This window comes from Solanum pennellii, chromosome 9 (assembly GCF_001406875.1).
Source record: "Solanum pennellii chromosome 9, SPENNV200".
NCBI lineage: Eukaryota > Viridiplantae > Streptophyta > Magnoliopsida > Solanales > Solanaceae > Solanum > Solanum pennellii.
In genome coordinates this window covers 27,273,094-27,292,973 of record NC_028645.1, presented here as the reverse complement: position 1 = coordinate 27,292,973, position 19,880 = coordinate 27,273,094, and positions in this window count along the sequence as shown.

Sequence of the window (19,880 nt, the reverse complement as noted above, 5' to 3'; positions counted from 1 at the left end):
TTCTTTCATGTACTAGTGAAACACCAGTCATACCTAGGATTTAGTTTAAGACTCTCATCGATTTTGCTGTGCAATGACCAAGAATAACCTAGTATCATTACTTATGTCTAGCTCACCTATTGATTATCCTATCCTAACACCTTTAGTATCGTTCATTTCATTATGTTTATTCTTTGATGATAGACTCTTTCTTTCTTTGGGAACTTTAACATTAACCGACATAGATCATGTGAGCATCATGAAATCCAGTGTGTAATCCCACACCTAAAAGAGGTGGAATCACAGGCTAAAGTGAACAAAAACATGCTAGCGTATATAGGGAATTGAACCCTACTAGATCCCTATATTGGCAGTATAGGTTCAAAGACAAGGAGATATAAGGAGACCCATACCCGGCATGCCGGACAGTCTCATCTCATGAGAGTTACGTGAACCTCTGTACTTCCTGAAGGAAGGCATCACTGCTCATAGCTAGCCTATCGGTGCTCAGTATAAAGTTCCATTACATTCAACTCATACATCATGGAAGTTGGCTTCTAGGATGAGGACATTATAGCTCATTAGATTATTTATCATCTCATCATTAGTATTAAGTACTCATTAACTTCAATGCTTTCATTAGAGTGTTCATAGAGATTGGTCCCTTGATTAGGGTTACACTCTCATAGGTGAGTACGTTTGGTAACATTTACTTAGGATCATTTGAGATTGCTCTCATCTTTCCCATTATCCTCTTATCATATTGTCACCTCATTCATTAACTTTAACATATTTGCTTTTCATAATTACTCAACCCTTCATGTGAATGTTCATTTCATCATATGCCAATGCACTTGGCCATTTAGTGTGTTTCACTATTACATTACCCTTCTAGGGTTAAATCATTTTATCACATACATCTTAGTCTCACTTACTTTTAAATGTATGCTAGACATATGAGTCCTCACATACAAGCCATGAGGCTTCATTCATAGTTTGTCTATGTGATTCATGTTTACCTAAGATTATGTGGTTCAAGACTTATGCATTTTGTAGACATGCCAAGGTATTGATTTCGATCTTTAGAGGCAGCATTCATTAAATATTTGTTTACGTATGACTTATGTGTCAATACAGAATTGGGCAAGGGAACCCGATTTCGAATCCCTTGAACAACACATAATCTTATTTTAAACCTGATAATTGCATTTTTCAGATTTGGGAGACCCTAGTTCGATTCCCATCAACCCCATAATATTTCTTTCTTGTTCTCCTCTCCTTTTTCGTTTTAAGGCAAGGAGGTTGTGGTTTCAATCCCCCATAAGCTCATTATTTTTCTTTTAATTTATCTCTTAACTTTCTCACCTATCCAAGAGGTTGTGGGTTCAATCCCCACTCACCACATTTATTTTTCTCCTTTATTTTTATCTTAACTCTGTCATCTATTCAAGAGGTTGTGGGTTCAATCCCCACTCACCACATCTATTTTTCTCCTTTATTTTTCTCCTAACTCTCTCATCCATTCATCTTAGCCTCTTATCATGTTGTCACTATTTTCATTAGTATCATAGTATAATGTCATTAGTCACCACATTACGTAAATGTTCATTTAATAATCTTAAAAATTACTCATGTTCTTACTCAATTCGGGTTACTCATAATTGACTAAGTGTTTCATGACAATCTAAGTATATGTTATGTAGGACTTATGCATTTCACACATGGAGCCAAGGGACCCAAGTTCAATCCTTAGTGGCTGCATTTTATTTAATTTTAATGTGTCTCACAGTTTCAGTCAAAAGACCCAAGTTCAAATCCCTTAGGCAGCACTTTATTTTTAATTATTTGGAGTGCTAGATGGCTTCACTGGCTTCACTCATTCGGCCAAGAGGATCAGGGATTGAATCCCAGTGGCCTCAATTTTTATTAATTTATTTTCGTGTGAGATTTATGTATCTCACCCCCTTGTCCAAGGAGCCGTGTTCGAATCCCCCTTCCTTCACTATTTTCTTTTTCTTTTATTTCATAGCTTCTTTCAACCTGACCAAGTTCGAATCCCCTCTCTCATCCCATTTTCTTTTCTTTTATTTTAAATCTTAATCTCTTAGTATTAGGACCTTAAGGTCTTGAGTTCCAGCCTCAATGGCAGCATATACTTTTCATCATTTTTTACTAGAGAATATCCGAAACTATACTCCATTAACATATGCCTTTAATTTACTTTCTTTACATTTTGCTTAGGCGTTTTAACTTAGAGTTTTACATTAACTTTTAACCAATTCATTAAGGAATTTACTTTTATTTTCTTGTTCATGAACATCAAGATTTCATCATCATATCTTAATAACATAACAAATGCATAGAACCTAATCCACCACTTTCTTGAAAACAATCTGTGATATGCTTCTCATGATAACTAGCATTATTGTGTACAAAAAACATACATACAGTCGGACACACATAAAATGATCATACGCTGTCCGGAAACATCACATTACACACAAATGAAAACGTTCCAAAGATTGTCTACCAGCAAACATACCAACGCATGCATCACTTTTCAGAGGATCTAATGACAGGGCATGCAACGGGGACAACCTTAGTTTTTCGATTTGAATACGTAATGAACCTTAGGGAACACTTGGGAAAGGGAGCAAGAGAGAAGAAAACCCATACCTTTTCAGCCTTTACAATCAGCCACAACCACATGTTTTCACCCGCACACAAACCTTTCTTCCGACCTTTGATTCTTGTTCCCAGGTGAAGTTCTTTACGTGATTTCTTAAAGAACTTAGCCGTACTATTTTTTTCTTTTTGTTGTTGATTAATGCCACCTAGAAATCTTTAGAACCAGTAAGCTTATTTTATTTCTCTGGTTTTGGATTGTAAAATAAAGCTGAAAAACGTTTTTAGAAGATATAACGAATTAAGAGTGCACATGGAGTACACTCCTAGTGGAAGTCGTGTACCTCTTTCTCTGGGAGTTTGTTGTTGACTTATTCAACACAATTTAAATGAAAAAATCAGATTATAATCTATATATTAAGTTACATTAATGCCCCTCCTTATTTTAATTCTTTAGTGAATGAACATGAATGTGTAAAGAACAAAATACTTCACTAGTGATTATTGTGGCTTAGGATTAGGTGAAGTAGTTTAGACTAAGTAAACTATGACTCTTTCAAACTTTGAAAATCTGATTTAGTTATTTTAGTGAAATGACCATATTTTGCTTACAAAATCATATTATAAACCTCAATTTAATTCACTTAAATGTTGCTTCCATCGGGGTTCGAACCCGTGACGTCCCCATCGCGAAAATGGGTCTATCTGGGTCAACCCGACACAAACCGCCCCATTAATTAATTAATTAAAATAATAATCTGATTTTCCTTTTTCTTAAATAAATATTTAAATATTTATACTTAAATTAATTCACCAATATATATATAATCAAGTTAAATCATTGCTCGCACATAGGTTCGAACCCGGGTGGAGCAAGATTTTTCTCAATGAGCAATTTCGGCCCTTTCTACCCGAAATGCCCCTCCACCTTATTAATTAAATAATTAATTACATATTTAGGGTAATTACGATACTACCCTTAGCCCGGTAAAAGACCATTTTAGCCCTAGACCCTTCAAACTGAAGATTTCCCCTTTTTAAGTCCAGTAAAGACTCATCCGAGTAAATCTTCATATTAAGGAGCCCTACATGGCTGGACCCAAGCTTTCCTAGATCGACTAACTCCCCAAGTTAGTTGGCTTGGATGTCGCAAGGGTTTAAAGGTCTTGTTATATGCGCATCAATCCGTGTGAACCCGGTCTAATCTAGGCATTCTAGATACAATTTAGGCATTACTTAGCATAATCATTTTAGGGTTGTTACTTTATCCCCCCCTTAGGAACATTCGTCCCCGAATTACAATAAACATCATTTTAAATAAACAGGGTGATTTTTGAAAATATTTTAACGTACTTGAGACTTGGCTCTTTGTGAATTTCTGTTCTGCACTTACTTTGGATAATGTATATTAATAAAGCTTATCTGAAGCTTCATATTTGAGTTTGAGGAACTTCCTTCTCAATCGCACTTAACTTGATGCACCTCACAACTCATGCAACACAAAAAAAATTATGTCCACACTATAAAAAAAACTACAACATGATATACAAAAATGAATTCATTTCAACTCACATAGTGTAATTATTACATATACGATTTTTGGACTTACCACACCAAGTCGACTATTGCACTAAAACATAGAGTTTCTTAAACAAAACCAGCCTTAGGAGGAGTATATCTAACCCCTTATAACATCTCGGTAGCCTTAAGATCTGAAATCATATGGTTTAGTTGGATTGATCCACGCCATCTTCATTTATACCCTATCTCATTTGGCAACTGAAACCTCACTACCCTGGTTTGATAGTGTATGGTAGCATAACACTTATGAAGAAACTCCATACCTAATCTATTGAATGCTTTTTGTTGGTGAATATCTGATTCACATATTAGTAGCTAAGCATGAAATCCAGTGTCTTCCCCACACCGAAAAAGGATGGTCTCACCGGCCAATGTTAAACCGCATCATACCTAGCTCGCTTAGGTGGAATCCATTGGCTAGTTCCTTTGCTGGAAACATAGTTCAAAGACTAGGAGACATAAAGAGACTACTTATCCACCTTAATGGTAGCCTCATCTTATGAGGCTTACATGTGCTGGCACAAGCTCATTTCTAGTCTATCAGTGCTTTGCTCAACTTCTTTTTCTTTACATCTTTTAGAGTTCACTCAAACATTATGGAAGCTTGCTTCTAGTTATGAATTTTACTTAACTCTTTGGATGACCGGTCATCCCATTCTTTACATGATGAAATGTGAATTTAACCGTACATTATCATCTTGGTGTTAATGAGACTTGTCTGACAATTATTAACACCATCATATGTGAGTATCTTAAACAATGTTGTCTTAGGTGTAAGTGAGACTTGTCTCACTTACTTTAACACCCCATTCTGGTCAATTTCATAATTCAAAGACTTTTATTTATGTTATTACTCACCTTAACTCATTTCATATCTTCTAGTAACTTTATACCATTCTTTATAAACTTTAAGAACTTTGTTCAATGTAGTTACTATGTTCATAGTCATTTGGAAAGGGTATGTAGGGACTTGTCCCAATGATTGGCATACCCTTGGTTATGAATTCAAAGTTACATTGGTCATGCTTAGATTGGTATACATTAGTCATTAGCCAATCTTTTCATTATTTAAAAATAACATTATAAGTCAATTCCATTCAACTTTTTGGGCAAAACATTGTTAGCCAATTTATTGGAATGAACCAAACTTTACTTACACTATTTTCATTATGCTATCACTAACCAAATCAATTAGTTTTGTGAATGTAATATAGTGATTCCTCAACATGAACAAGTCGAAACTTTGACATTTTAACAGTAACTAAACTTCATAGCCGATTCATAATAACTTCATATTGTCGAAACACAAGTAAACATTATATCATTCCATAATTCGTGTAACTTACCCTCAAATCATTCGAATCCAATATATAGGCCTCATTAGTCATTAAAAAATCAAGAAACTTACACATAAAAATAAGTTAGCACCACATACCAACAACATGTTCGAGATTTACATCTACATACATATTAGATTCGAAAACAAGGATAACTAGGGAGATGGACGTTCAACAATGTCATTGGGAACAACCCTAGTTTGAAAGTTCATGAGTTTGAAGCGTTTGAAAAGCCTCTTGGGGAAAGAATTCCTGGAGAGAAACCCACACCTTATGTAGAATTGAATCTACGAAGATCACCTTGCACGAAACCTTGAAGAAAACCTTTAAAACGCCTAAGAGAATCCAGAGAAACTTTCTGGTTTTCCTTTTCGTTTGCTCACTGTTGTGCGTCGTGAATTTCCTAGTGTTTGAACGTGAGTCTAAGTCTTAGGAAATAATCTTCACTCATTCAACCTAGGCTAATTAATTTAATTAAATAAATTGATTATTTAATTACTAAAACGCCCCTCATAAGTTTACTAAACATAGGAGAATATTTTATTTAACCAAAATCCAAAAATTGGCTAGGGTCTCGGCAAAATTTTGAATCTCTCATTAATTAATTAAGTTGTTAATTTAATTTATTAAGAGAACTAGGGTAATTACTAAACAACCCCTAAGTCTTTAGGACCATAACTAACCCTTTTGGACCATCCTAGGTTAGGTACTAGGTTGTCTTCTTAACTAGTTACTAGGTTAGTGTCACCTGGTTAAGTCTTAGGTTGTCAGGTGCACTAGTTGGTTTATTTCGGTTAGTCCTAGGTTAGTTAGCTAGTTAGGTCAGTTAGTTAGAGTCTAGAGTTGGTTAGGGAGTTAGTCCCCACATGGAGGAACCCTTGCACACTCCTTCCCTTTAACTACCCTAACCGAATTCGGTTAGGGTGTTCCCCTCCCTTGGCTGCTTCCTCACATGTGCTTGAGCCTGTGTTGTATGTACTTTCCTAACTAACTATTTATGATGGTTCATTTTGAATGTTTACTTATTGTCCCAAGGAATTTCACTATGTCCTTGGGCACTACTTAAATCTATATGCCCATTTTCATTGGTAAATGTGCTATAGTGCTTAGGCTTGACACATGGATGCCTCATATCTATTATGCAAATACTATGAAGCATATGTTTCTAGCTTAGGGTCTTTATTGCAGGTACATTTCATAACACAATCTCATTAATACATAGAAAAATTGGCTAAAACCCTTTAAGCCAATATTATCAAACATGCCCAATATTTTTCTTATTTGGGTATTATATAGAAATTGGCTAATACCCCTTAGCTAATTTTCTATACTATGCCCAATATTTCTGAATATTTGGCATTGGAATGCCTATGTATCCCAAATACGCATTCTTAAAGACCTATTGGGCTCTCCACTAGATATGTAATTTTCCGGAATGTTACATTATCTCCCCCTTAGGAACATTCATCCCCGAATGACACCACATATCATTTTAAATCAAAGTGGATAATTTCGAAAGCACATTAACATGCTTGAAACTTTATTCTTTGTGAATTTCTGATTCACAATCACTCTTGATGATATATATTACTTAAAGCTCATCTGAAGCTTCATATTTGAGATTGAGGAACTTGCTTCTCAATCACACTTAAGTTAATGCACATCACAACTCAGGAAACACAAAAATCATTTCTACGCTATACAAAAACAGCAACATGAATGCAAGCATGAACTCATTTTAACTCATATAGTGAAAGTGTAAGACACACGATTATGGACTTAAAACATCAAATCGACTAATGCAATAATAACTCAGTGTTTCTTAAACAAAAGCAGACTTAGGAAGAGTATATCTAACCTCAAGAACTTAACAAGTGAGGGTAATGTGATCTCATATAGGCCTCGGCCTCCCATGTTGCTCCGTCAACAAGATGGTTCGTCCATAAAACCTTTACGGTGGCAACCTCCTTATTCCTCAATCGTTTCACTTGCCGATCTAAAATTTCAACGGAAAACCTCTTCATAAGGAAGGTTCTCATCGGCTCCTAACCCGTTAGATAACATCTTGTTGGCTTTAAGATTGGAACTATTTGGCTTGTTGGATTAGAACTATGCCCTTCCCATTTCAACTCTAACTTTTTCGATAGTCTATGGTAGCATAGCATTTATAAAGGCAATCCATACCCAAAATTATACCAATCTCAAGCATGACTAATTCTATTAGGTCAACATGAGTAAATTTATTGAGAACAGTTATTGGGCAATCTGTATATACTCTTTCTCCCATAACACTGTATCCTATAGGAGTACTAACTAGAGATGGTTCATGTAATATCTCAGTAAGCAAGTCAAATTTACCAGCTACTAGAGGAGTAACAATTGACAAAGTAGATCTTGGATCTAACAATGCAAACACAGGAAAAAAGAAGACATGCAACGTACCAGTGACCACATCAGCTGACTTCCCTTGCTCCTCTATACCTTTCAAAGCATAGAATATGTTCCTCTTGGGAGGTTCGGCTGCAGTAGTACGATTAGGCCGAGGCTGAGCATCTATCCTGGCCTGTTTCTTCATCTGTGGGCAGTCCGTAACTATATGCCAACTCTTTCCGCACCCATAGAAGATATTAGTACCTACCTGGCACTCACCTCCATCCAAACGGCCACACTCATCACACGTCTTTCTATCACGCTAGGCATTTCTATCATTGCCCTCCTTGGCATTACTTTTCTTAGAATGAGTAGGATTACCTAAGTGCTTGTGCCCCATCTCTAACTTGGGCCTATCCTGAACTCCAAATGACTTATTACCATTGGTTGAACCAAAGAGATCCGAGGACCTAGATTTCTTGCGCTCTCAATCTCTCTTTCTCTGACGACTCTCGTCAACCTGCTGTTCATGTATCATCAACCTACCAAGGTCCATGTTATCATGCAACATGGCTGCAAGACGTTCCTCGTCCAAATCCTCCGACGCACCTGTCACAAACTTGCTCATCCCATCCCTGCTATTGGACACCAGAGAAGAAGCTTATTTGGAAAGCTTAACAAACTTCAAGGAGTATTCCCTAACTTACATACCTGTAAGTACCCAAATTCTGGAATCCGAATCACAACTAGCATCGTTGACCTCTCAGTGGTCGCAGACAAGCCTCATCTTGCATTCATCACATTAATATGTTTAATTTTAGTTGAAAATTTAAAACATTAAACATATGAAGTATACATAGACTTCATATAGTTATTTCATGAATTCATCATATACTAAGCTCAACATAAATATAACAACCATCTATCATAAAAATCTATTTGAAATAGAATAAGAATAATAACATGGCCTTATTACAGAAGCTTCGAAATGAAAATAAGAAAGAAACACTAGGGAAAACATCCACTAGCTTTTTCTAAAACTAAGTCTATACTAAAACTGTAACATCTTCGAAATCAAGAGGACCTACCAAATGGTCTGGAAAAATGATAATGTGTAAACGCTTGCAAGAGTCGTTAATCTGTCCCTTAACATGCATCTATAAAATAGTAAATAGTAGGGGTTAGTACACCACTTGTACTAATTATGGGTGTGCGCACATACACATAAGGCTATGCATGATCAAAGAAACCTCTTCCTAAACAACAAGATATTTCTAGAAAGCCTAGTCACTAGACTTTCCAATATCGTTAGTTGTGAATTGTGGTATGAATATGATGTATTTTAATGCATTCAAAGCACACAACTCATTTTCTATATTATTACAAGATATTAGTATCATCAATATAAGTTTAGAATAACTCGGGCAAAGATTTGAGATTTTTTATCCTTTTAGGCCGAGAGCTCCTCTTTGTACACTTAGATTATTTTTCAGTATTTTTCTTCTGCTTGTTGTGTATTTAAATAGTTCATTTGGTCCTATGTTTTAAATCCAAGTGCAATGATTCATTGTAGTCCCATACCCACAATGAATTGATGTAAGTAATCCAAGGACTAAGGAATGATTTCCCTACCTTATAGTGAGTCATTCTTTACATTATATATTCATTACCTTTCATAAGCAATTCTCTATTGATCATGCCATTTATTTCATTAATTTCATGTTTTATATATTATACATTTCATATACACAACACTTTGGAATCCTTGATGTAGCATAAGACATCTCAACTGAGGGCCCAACATATGGGACCTCAACCCGAGGGCCTTCTTTAGCAAACACAGAGTCTGCTTCATTCGTTCATTCATACTTCACATTATTCATTTCGTTCATTTGTAGGCTGCTGTAAACACTAGATATACCTAGGATGAAGATTAAGACTCTCATCGGGATCATGAAGTGCAATGACCAAGAATGACCTAATGTCATTACATGAATTTGATTTCACCTCCTGATTTTCTTGCACAAAAAGCTTCGGTATCGTTCATTTCATTATCTTTCATACTTTGAGGATGGCCTTATTCTTTCTTTGGGAATTTTAACCTTAACAGACATAGATCATGTGAGCATCATGAAATCCAGTGTCTGCCCACACCAAAAAGAGGTGGAATCACCGGCCAAAGTGACTCAAACATGGTAGCGTATATAGGGAGTCGAACCCTTCTAGACCCCTATATTGGCAATACAGGTTCAAAGACTAGGAAATATAAGGAGACCCATACCCGGCATGCCAGAGAGTCTCATCTCATGAGAGTTACATGAACCTCCGCCCTTCCCGAAGGAAGGCATCAACGCTCATAGCTAGCCTATCGGTGCTCAGTATAAAGTTCCATTACATTCAACTCATACATCATGGATGCTGGCTTCTAGCATGAGGACATCATAGCTCATTAGATGATTTCTCATCTCATCATTCGTATTAGGTGTGCATTAACTTCAATACTTTCATTAGAGTGTTCATAGAGACTTATCTCTTCATTAACTTTACACTCTCATAGGTGAGTATGTTTCGGTAACATATACTTAGGCTCATTTGAGATTGCTCTCATCTTCACATTAGCCTCTGATCATGTTGTCACCATTTTCATTAGCATCATAGATTAACATAATTACTCACCTCATTACGTGAATGTTCATTTCTTCTTTATCTTCTAGTATTTACTCAAGCATTATGGAGGCTTGCTTCTAGATTGAGATTTACTTACTCTTTTGATGACTTGTCATCCTTACTTTACATTGATGAAATGTGAATTGTCCTTACATAACATCCTTACTTTATATTGATGAAATGTGAATTGTCCTTACATATCATCCTTACTTTACATTGATGAAATGTGAATTGTCCTTACATATAATCTTTTCTTTACATTGATGAAATGTGAATTGTCCTTACATACCATTCTTAGGTGTTAATGTGACTAGTCTCACACATTCTAACACCTGCATTCGTGAGTATTCTTTTAACATAGTAGCTTAGGTGTAAGTAAGACTTGTCTTACTTCCTTTAACACCCCATTCTGGTCACTTACTTAATTTAGACCCCTTTAGTTATGTAATAACTCTCTTTACTTCTTTAATATAGTGTAGTATCTTCATTTCATTGTTTATGGACGATGAACACTTCTTTCAATGAGTTACATATGTTCATAGTTATTTAGAGCATGTTGGGAGTTGTCCCAATGGATAACATGCCCTTGGTTATGGATTCATTGAATTACTTTAGAAGTGCTTATAATATATTTGATACTCTTAATATACGAGATTGGCATATTATTAGTATTGGCGTAAACATTTGGGTATAGATTACATAACCATCTTTGCTGGCATAGGAAAATTTTACATTCTTTCATGCTTGGTTGGATATGTACATTGTTCATTATCCAATCTTTTAATTATTTTTTTAACATAATATTATAGATATTTGAATGCATCCCATTTAGACAATGTATTGTTAGCCATTTTATTTGCATAAGCCAAACAATCACTCAAATTATGATTTCATGGAGATCTTTTTAGCCAACCTTATAACATAGCTTTAGGCATAAAGTTCTTAAACATCTTGAACAGAATAATATGATCATTTAACGAACACAACAACATCAACAAGTCATATTTACAGTAGGTATGCACAACAAACCGTAATCATCTTCATACATAGTATCATTCTCTTAACCAATCTTTGTTCATGACTTTAGGGTAACGTTTTGGAGACATATTGGAAAGCATCATATTAATATTTGATGAATTTAACACGTTCATAAAATCACAATAACAGCAATTCAACATTTGGACAAACATATCAACACTTAAAACAATTACGGGTGTAACTTACACATCGTCGATTCATGATTCATGTTTTAAGAACTTAACTTTATATGATCACAACTTCATAGTTTAATCAACATTCATAATTCAAGAACATTACACATAAGATCAGCCAGAACGACATAACAACAACATGATCCCTAACCTATTCAACATTGAATCGAAAAGGATACTAGGGACAAAGGAGTTCCACGAGAACACGCGAACAACCCTAGTTTTCAAGATCTTTGAATCGTTGGAAAAAAAGTTCTCTCGGATAAAGAAGTCCAGGAGAGAAACACATACCTTATGTAGAACTTAATCTACGAAGACCACCTTGAAAGAAATCTTGAAAAAACCTTGAAATCGCCCTAGAGAAATCGATAAATTTTCTTCCTTTTATTGCACTCGTTGCTTACTGTTTTTGCGTCCTTTTTGTCTATGAGTTTGAAATTGATTTTTAGGTTTAAGAACTGATATTGACTCATCAAACTCAGGGTTAAATAATTTAATTAAAATTAATTAAGTAATTACTAAAATCCCCTGCTAGATTGACTAGAACTAAGAAAACACAATACTAAATTTTTCCAAAGAATTTCGTTTTTTCCCATTTAAATTAATTAATTAAATTGATAATTTAATTAATTAAGGTACCCAGGGTAACTATTAAAGTGACCCTAAATCATTTGAACAAAAATTAACCCTTTTGGACCATCCTAAGTTAAGTACTAGGATGTTTCTTGAGTTGTACTAGGTTAGTGTAAGAATTTCAGTTTGACCCCTTTAATTTAATTAATTAAATGGATAGTTTAATTAATTAATCTACCTAGGGTAATTAATAAAGTACCCTTAAGTCGTTATAACCATAACTAATACTTTTAACCATCCTAGGTTAGGTAGTAGGTTGTCTTTTTCTTTTTTTTAACCGAAATCTGGATATTGCTTTGTGATTTTGGTTTTTCCCCATCAAATTAATTAATTAAGTTGCTAAATTAATTAATTAAGTATCCTAGGGTTATTAATAAGTTACCCTTAAGTCGTTAGGATCTTAAATAACTCTTTGGACCATCCTAGGTTAGGTACTAGCTTGTCCCTTTCTTGTATTAACCGAAATCTAAAAAATTTCTTTATTTTCTGTGTTAGCCCTTTTAAATTAATTAATTAATTAGGTAACCTAGGGTAATTAATAAAGTACCCCTAAGTTGTTATGACCATACCTTACCTTTTGGACCATCATAGGTTAGGTAATAGGTTGTCTCTTTAACTAGTACTAGGTTAGTACCAACCCGGTTTCTGTCCTAGGTTTTTGGGTGCACTAATGGGTCCAATTCGGTTAGTCCTAGGTTATTTAGTTATTTAGTGAAGTAGGTTAGAGTCTAGAATTGTTAGGTAGGTTAGGCCCCACATGGAGTGGTCCCTTGTGCATGTTTTTCCACCCTAACTACCCTAACCGAATTTGGTTAGGGTGGTCCCCTCCTTTGGCAGCTTTTTCACATGTCTTGCACATGTGCTTGCACATGGGTTGCTTGCACTTTTCTAACTAACTATTATTTATGGTTCATTTGGGAATGTTCACTTATTGTCCCAAGGATCCTAACTATATCCTTGGGCACTTATAATCTACATGATCATTTTAAATGATCATGAGCTTTGGTACTAGGCTTGACACTTGGATGCCTAGTACTTTGTGTGCAAATACTAGAAAATATATTTATCTTAGGATGTTCATTGCAGGTACATTTCTTAAACAAGGTCATTAATGTTAGAAAATTGGCTAACACCCTTTATGCCAATATTTTCTAATATCCCCAATATTTTGCTTATTTGGGTATTATATAGAAATTGGCTAATACCCCTTAGCCAATTTTCTATACTATGCCCAATATTTCTCAATATTGGGCATTGGGATGCCTATGTACCACCAACACGCATTCATAATGACCTAGTGGGATCTTCACTAGACATGTAATTTTTTTGAATGTTAGAATACCTCCCTATCATAAGTTGATGGATTCCTCAACCTTAGCGTCTCTTTGTTCTCTGGGAAGAACCTCTCTAGGAATGCAGTCTTAAGAACGTCCCAAATAATGGGAACTTCTCCTGGTGCTCGGCTATCTCGCCACATCATGTGCCACACCTGAGCCATCTTAGAGTTAGTTAGCAGTCAACTCAGCCTTTTCCTCTTCATTAACACCCATATCACAAAGAATCTTATGAAACTCAGCCACAAACTCTTGGGGATCTCATTGGTCATGGACCCCTAGTACACTGGAGGATTCATTCTAGTGAAGTCCCTCAGTCTTCTAGCCATGGTTCTAGCATGTAAGTTCTCCCTTTGGCATTAGTGTTCCTGGAAGAAGTAGGACTACCTGAGTGCTGGTGCCCCTTTTTGAACTTGGGCCTGTCCTAGACTCCAAACAAAAATCTACCAGTGCTAGAACCATCTTGATCCGAGGGCCTAGGCTTCTTTCCTTCTCGGTCTCTCTTCCACCTACGACTCTCCTCCACCTGTTGTGCATATACCAGTAACCTAGCAAGGTCAATGTCATCATGCAACATGGCTGCCCGACATTCCTCCTCCAGATCCTCCGATACACAAGTTACAAACCTGCTCATCTCATCCCTTCTATTGGCACCAGGGAAGAAGCATATTTGGAATGTTTAACAAACTTCAAGGAGTATTCCTTGACTGACATAACTCCCCGACGTAGGTTGATGAATTCGTCACCTTATCCTCTCTATGCTCTCTGGGAAAGAACCTCTCCAGGAATGCAGTCTTGAGAATGTCCCAAGTGACAGGGACTTCCCTTGGTGCTCGGCCATCTACCCACATCTTGTACATACCTGACCCACATCCTTGAGTTGGTATGCAACCAACTCTGCCTTCTCCTCTTCATTAACACCCATACCTTGGAGAATCTTATGGACCTCGTCCTCAAACTCCTGGGGATCCTCATTGGTTTTGGACCTGAAGTAGACTGGATGATTCATCCTGCTGAAATCTTTCAGTCTACTAGCCATGATGCTAGCATATCGGTTCTCCCTGGGATTACCCTCTCTAGTGGCCTGGGCTGCTGTGCCTGAGTAGTGATGGCTTGGGCCATCTGAACCAGTGCCGCTCTCACTTCTACATCCTTCAATGCAGCTGGGTTGACAGGCACTTGCACTCCAGTAGCTGGGTCTTGAGGAGGAGCTTGGTTTCCCCCAGCAGCTATTTCTCCAACTCTCTTGCCTGCGTTTCTTCTTGTGTTCATTTTTGTTCACGCACACATAAGAAAGAAGTTAGATGCTAGAATGACACAAAATGTCAAAGCTCTACACAGCACGATAAAGAGTAGCAGAAGGGAAGATTCTTACCATTACTAAGTCTCTAAGTCATGGTTATGGTGCACTTCACAACCACAAACTAGAAACAACGCTAAGTGGTTGTCTTGAGCCTTAGTTCCTAGGTAATTTAACCTCATGCACTGATACCAAGTTTGTCACACCCGGGTCCTAAACTCTCAGATGTCACAGACAAGCCTGTTCTTAGCTTTCATCACAATCATACAGTTCAATTTGTGGAAAATTTTAGAACTTTAGAACTTAGTGAAGTGTACTTAGACTTCATATAATTTCTGCATAAGAGTGATATACTAATAGCTCAAACTAAACAACCATCTATTAACATATTGAACAACTAAAATGAAGAAATGATAATATTAATAACTGTTGTCAAACCGGCCTTAATATGAAAGCTTGAACAAATGTTTCAAAGGAAACGATAGGGACAACATCCACTAGCTATGTCTAATGTACTAAAGCTAGAATGTAAAGCGTAGGTGACATACCGTGGTTTCACGGTATTTTTAATGCTTTTTCTTAAGTTTAGTGTGTCCAAAAGCCTTTTTGTACTAATTTTTATGTAAGTTTCTCTTTATTTGCAGGAAATCTATCTAAAATATGAATGCGGAGGTTTTTAAGCAAGAAATACAGAAAAAGTACCACCTACGGAGCTTGTGACGGTTCGTCGTGCCCGTGACGGTCCGTAGGTGGCATCGTAAGTGCAGCTGCTGAAGGAAGATGGGGATTTCTGACCAAGTGTTGGGTTACGAAGTGCGTGACGGACCGTCGTAGCCATGATGGTCCGTCCTGCTGGTTCGTCATGAAGATCAGAGAAGTAGTCCCAGTACCCAAATTCCAAGAGTTCAAGTATTTTGGAACGGAGACCCTCGACGGACCGTTGTGCCTGTGACGATCCGTCGTACCTGCCATCGAGGGCAATGAAGAGAGCAGCAGAAGAAATTGCAAAGTATAGGACAATGGAATCTATGACGGACCGTCGTGACCACGACGATCCGTCGCGAGGTCCGTCGACCCAGCCGCGTTTTGACAGATTTCCAGCAAATAGAGTCCTTATTTAATTAGTTTTTTTTTATAAATAGTTTGAAAAACCTCGTTTTTGGGGTTAGATTCTTGATTATTTGAGCTTCTTTTGTGGATTAGACTTGAGGATTATTGTTACACTTTTGGAGAATCTTTAGTCTTCAATTAATTTCAGTAATTGATTGTTGGTGATTTCTGTTGATTAATCAAGTGAACTTCTGTATTTTATTCTTTGTCATTGAAGTAAGTGCATGAATTGTTATGTTACATAATTGAATATTGTGATTATGACTATGGGTAACTAAACTCCATAACTAGGGTTGTGGGAACCATAGGCGAATAATGAGGTAAAACCTAACTAAAATATCAATTCTAGAATAGTGTCTTGCATGTATTGATAATTCTTTCGCTTAGAAGTCTTTTTAATGGATGGCCAACGTTAGAACTCGCCTTAATGCTACTTAACGGACCAAGCAGGTAGATAATCGGAAAAGAATTATCAACATAGATTTAGTGTATACTATCTAATAGGCTAGTATTGATTGGTACGAGGTAATAACTTAGTCAAATATCGAATACGATGCTTAATATAAGGTAAAGATAAGGGTTAGTATAGCATCACACGTAGCCGGACCAAGGTGCGGAGTGAAATTTTCGAGATGCCGGACCAAGGATTTAGAAATACATAACTTATCACTTTGCATGCAAGATACTAGGAAAGAATTGTTATAGTTAGAATTATCAAGTTATGAACCTGTGGGGAACACGTAAACCCTAGTTACTTTTATTAATTGATTAAACTCCAACATTTGAAGTTGTTAGTTGTCTCCTTTAACTTCGGTAGTTATTCTCATTTATTTAGAAATAGAAAACCCCCCTTTTATCATTTTTGCTTTCTAAGGAAATAATTGATTNTCACACGTAGCCGGACCAAGGTGCGGAGTGAAATTTTCGAGATGCCGGACCAAGGATTTAGAAATACATAACTTATCACTTTGCATGCAAGATACTAGGAAAGAATTGTTATAGTTAGAATTATCAAGTTATGAACCTGTGGGGAACACGTAAACCCTAGTTACTTTGATTAANTTGATTAAACTCCAAGATTTGAATCTGTTAGTTGTTAACTTTAGTTTAGATAGTTATTTTCGTTAATTTAGAAATAAAAACCCTCCTTTTATTGTCTTTTGTTTTCTAAGGAAATAATTGACTAAATAANTAGGTGAATGGACAATGCATAAAAATCTATTTCGGGCATGCTGAATCGGCGAGTGAAGTGATCGAGGCATACCATCTTGATGAAGTCTGAGTAATAAAGTGTCCTCAGTCGTGCCGCGACCTTAAATCAGGCGCTTGTTGGGAGGCAACCCAATACTTATAGTTTTTCTTTCTAGTAATGGTAGCATTTTTTACTAATGGGTTTTAAATTTGCAGAGCCATCATTAGGAAATTCTGCAGAAAATCACTCTGCAGCAATCACTGACGGATACATCAACGGACCATCATGCATTGGACGGACAGTCGTATGAATCCGTCGTGCCAGGTACGTCTTTCTGTTATTTTCAAAACTAGGGCACACGAGACGGAACCAATGACGGACCGTCACAACTGCGACGGACCGTCGTTGGGGACTCGTCGCGTCATTAATGAAGCGTACCCGACCCGACCCGTCTAAGGGTTTTAAAAATTCTTAACATTTAAAAACCCCACCCCCTTCACTTCACCCCATTCCTTACCTCTTCCTCCCATTTTTCTCCCTTTTCAACTTCCAAGTTCATAACCCCCCTCCCTTACAACCGATCATTTTCCCAAAATTCACTATCTAGTAGTCGGAGTCTACCATTGTGGTTCTTTACTTGATCACCAAGTACCTTCCTCGCTTGTTTTTCTCAAATTCTGAGGTATGTGTCTCTTATTTCTACCCATTTACATTGCATTTTTGTTTATCAATTAGTATTAGCCTATTTCTTATTGATGAGTTCATTCTTTAATACATATTTTATCTGACAAAGGTTGAGAATCTTCAAAATTGCCTTGTTAAAACTCTAGAAATTGGTGCTTTAGCCTTGCTAGTTTACTAGGTATAGGTTAAAACACTAACAATTCTATTTGGGTCATAGGGATGAATGGGGCATCCCCAGTTCTATCACTGAGTTACAGAACGAGACCCCGATGATGGAACGTCGTAGCCACGACAGACCGTCATTGGTTCCGTTCCAACATCCATAACACCCCACTGTCTAATTTTCTCCAAGTGTCCACCAACGGACTTATGCGACGGACCGTCGTTCCCATGACGGTCCGTCCTGCACAACCGTTCTGGTTGTCAGAGACCCTGTTTCTAAGGGTCTCTCACTTTTTCTAAGTGTCCTTCAACGGACACATGCGACGGACCGTCATTCCCACAACGGTCCGTCCTGCACAACCGTTCTGGTTTTCAGAGACCCTGTTCCTTAGGGTCTCTCACTTTTTCTAAGTGTCCTCCAACGGACACCTATGACGGACCGTCATACCCACGACAGTCCGTCCTGCATATACCGTCATACTTGTCAGAGACTTTGCTTCAGGGTTCTCCACATAACATAGTTTAAGTAAGACACGACGGACCCCATGACGGTCCGTCATACTCACGACGAGTAGTCACCTGGTCCGTCGTGTTTCACTGTTACTATAGATATGTCATTACACCTTAACTCTGTTATTTATTTTGTGTGGTTTTGCTTGTCTTGTTTCCTCCTTCTAGTACTAATATTGACTCTTTACAGGTACTATCTATTATGGCACCAAAACAAGATCGAGTCTACGCACGTGGGCGATTGAAGTCTGTCGCCCCATCTGCCCGCCTGGTCATTGGCTCTGATGATGAGCGTGACCCCAAGTACGTGCCCCCAGGCACTTCCACCCCATCCCGTGCTGCACGTGCTGCCAGAGCAACACCCAAAAAGGTGGCGTCCGGCGTAGTCACTGCCTCTCAGTCTGATGAGGAGCGCACACTGACCGGCACACCTTCTGGGTCAGCTACTATTGAAGAAGGAGCGTCTGGCTCCTTAGGAGTTTTGTTGTCGGAGGAAGCCTCCGGATCTGCTGAGGTCCCTGCACCCGCTACCGTTGCACAGTCTTCCTCGTCTGATGAGGCTGATAGTTCGGAATCCACACCCGACTTACCGACTCGTGCTCTCAGACACTTACTTTAAAGCGGCGTGTCCTTACGGGAAGTCTCCCGACTATGCCAGAGATCCACAATCTCTTCACCAGACAACGACTGGAGTGGACAGCGTGTTCGTTGGGACGTTATAGGGAAGAGTTTGTCCGAGAGTTCTACGCCTCTTACGTGGATACTCTTATATCACATATTGATAGGCGGGCTGCCCCCGCCAAGCAGGCCCCACATGAGCATCTCCGAGTATGTGGCATTGAGGTTGATATCTCCCTGCTGCCATCCGCCGGTTTCTATACGGCAGGATGTTGATGCCAACCGGACCCCTCTCACCACCGAGTTTAACTACCGGTGGCAAATTGTCAAAGATGGCCAGTTCCTGGGTGAGCCATCGCTGAGAGAAACCACCAAGAGGTGGATGGCCCTGCACTTGTCTGTTGATGGAGAGGGTGCTGACTGGGTGACCGAGCCAAAGGGAGTCATCAAGAAGGCTAACCTGACCTTCACGGCAAAGTTTTATTGTTTGATTGTCCGCCACTGCCTTTCCCCACAGCCGCTGATAATATAGTCACATGGGATCGTGCAGTACTGATGGCGGCGATG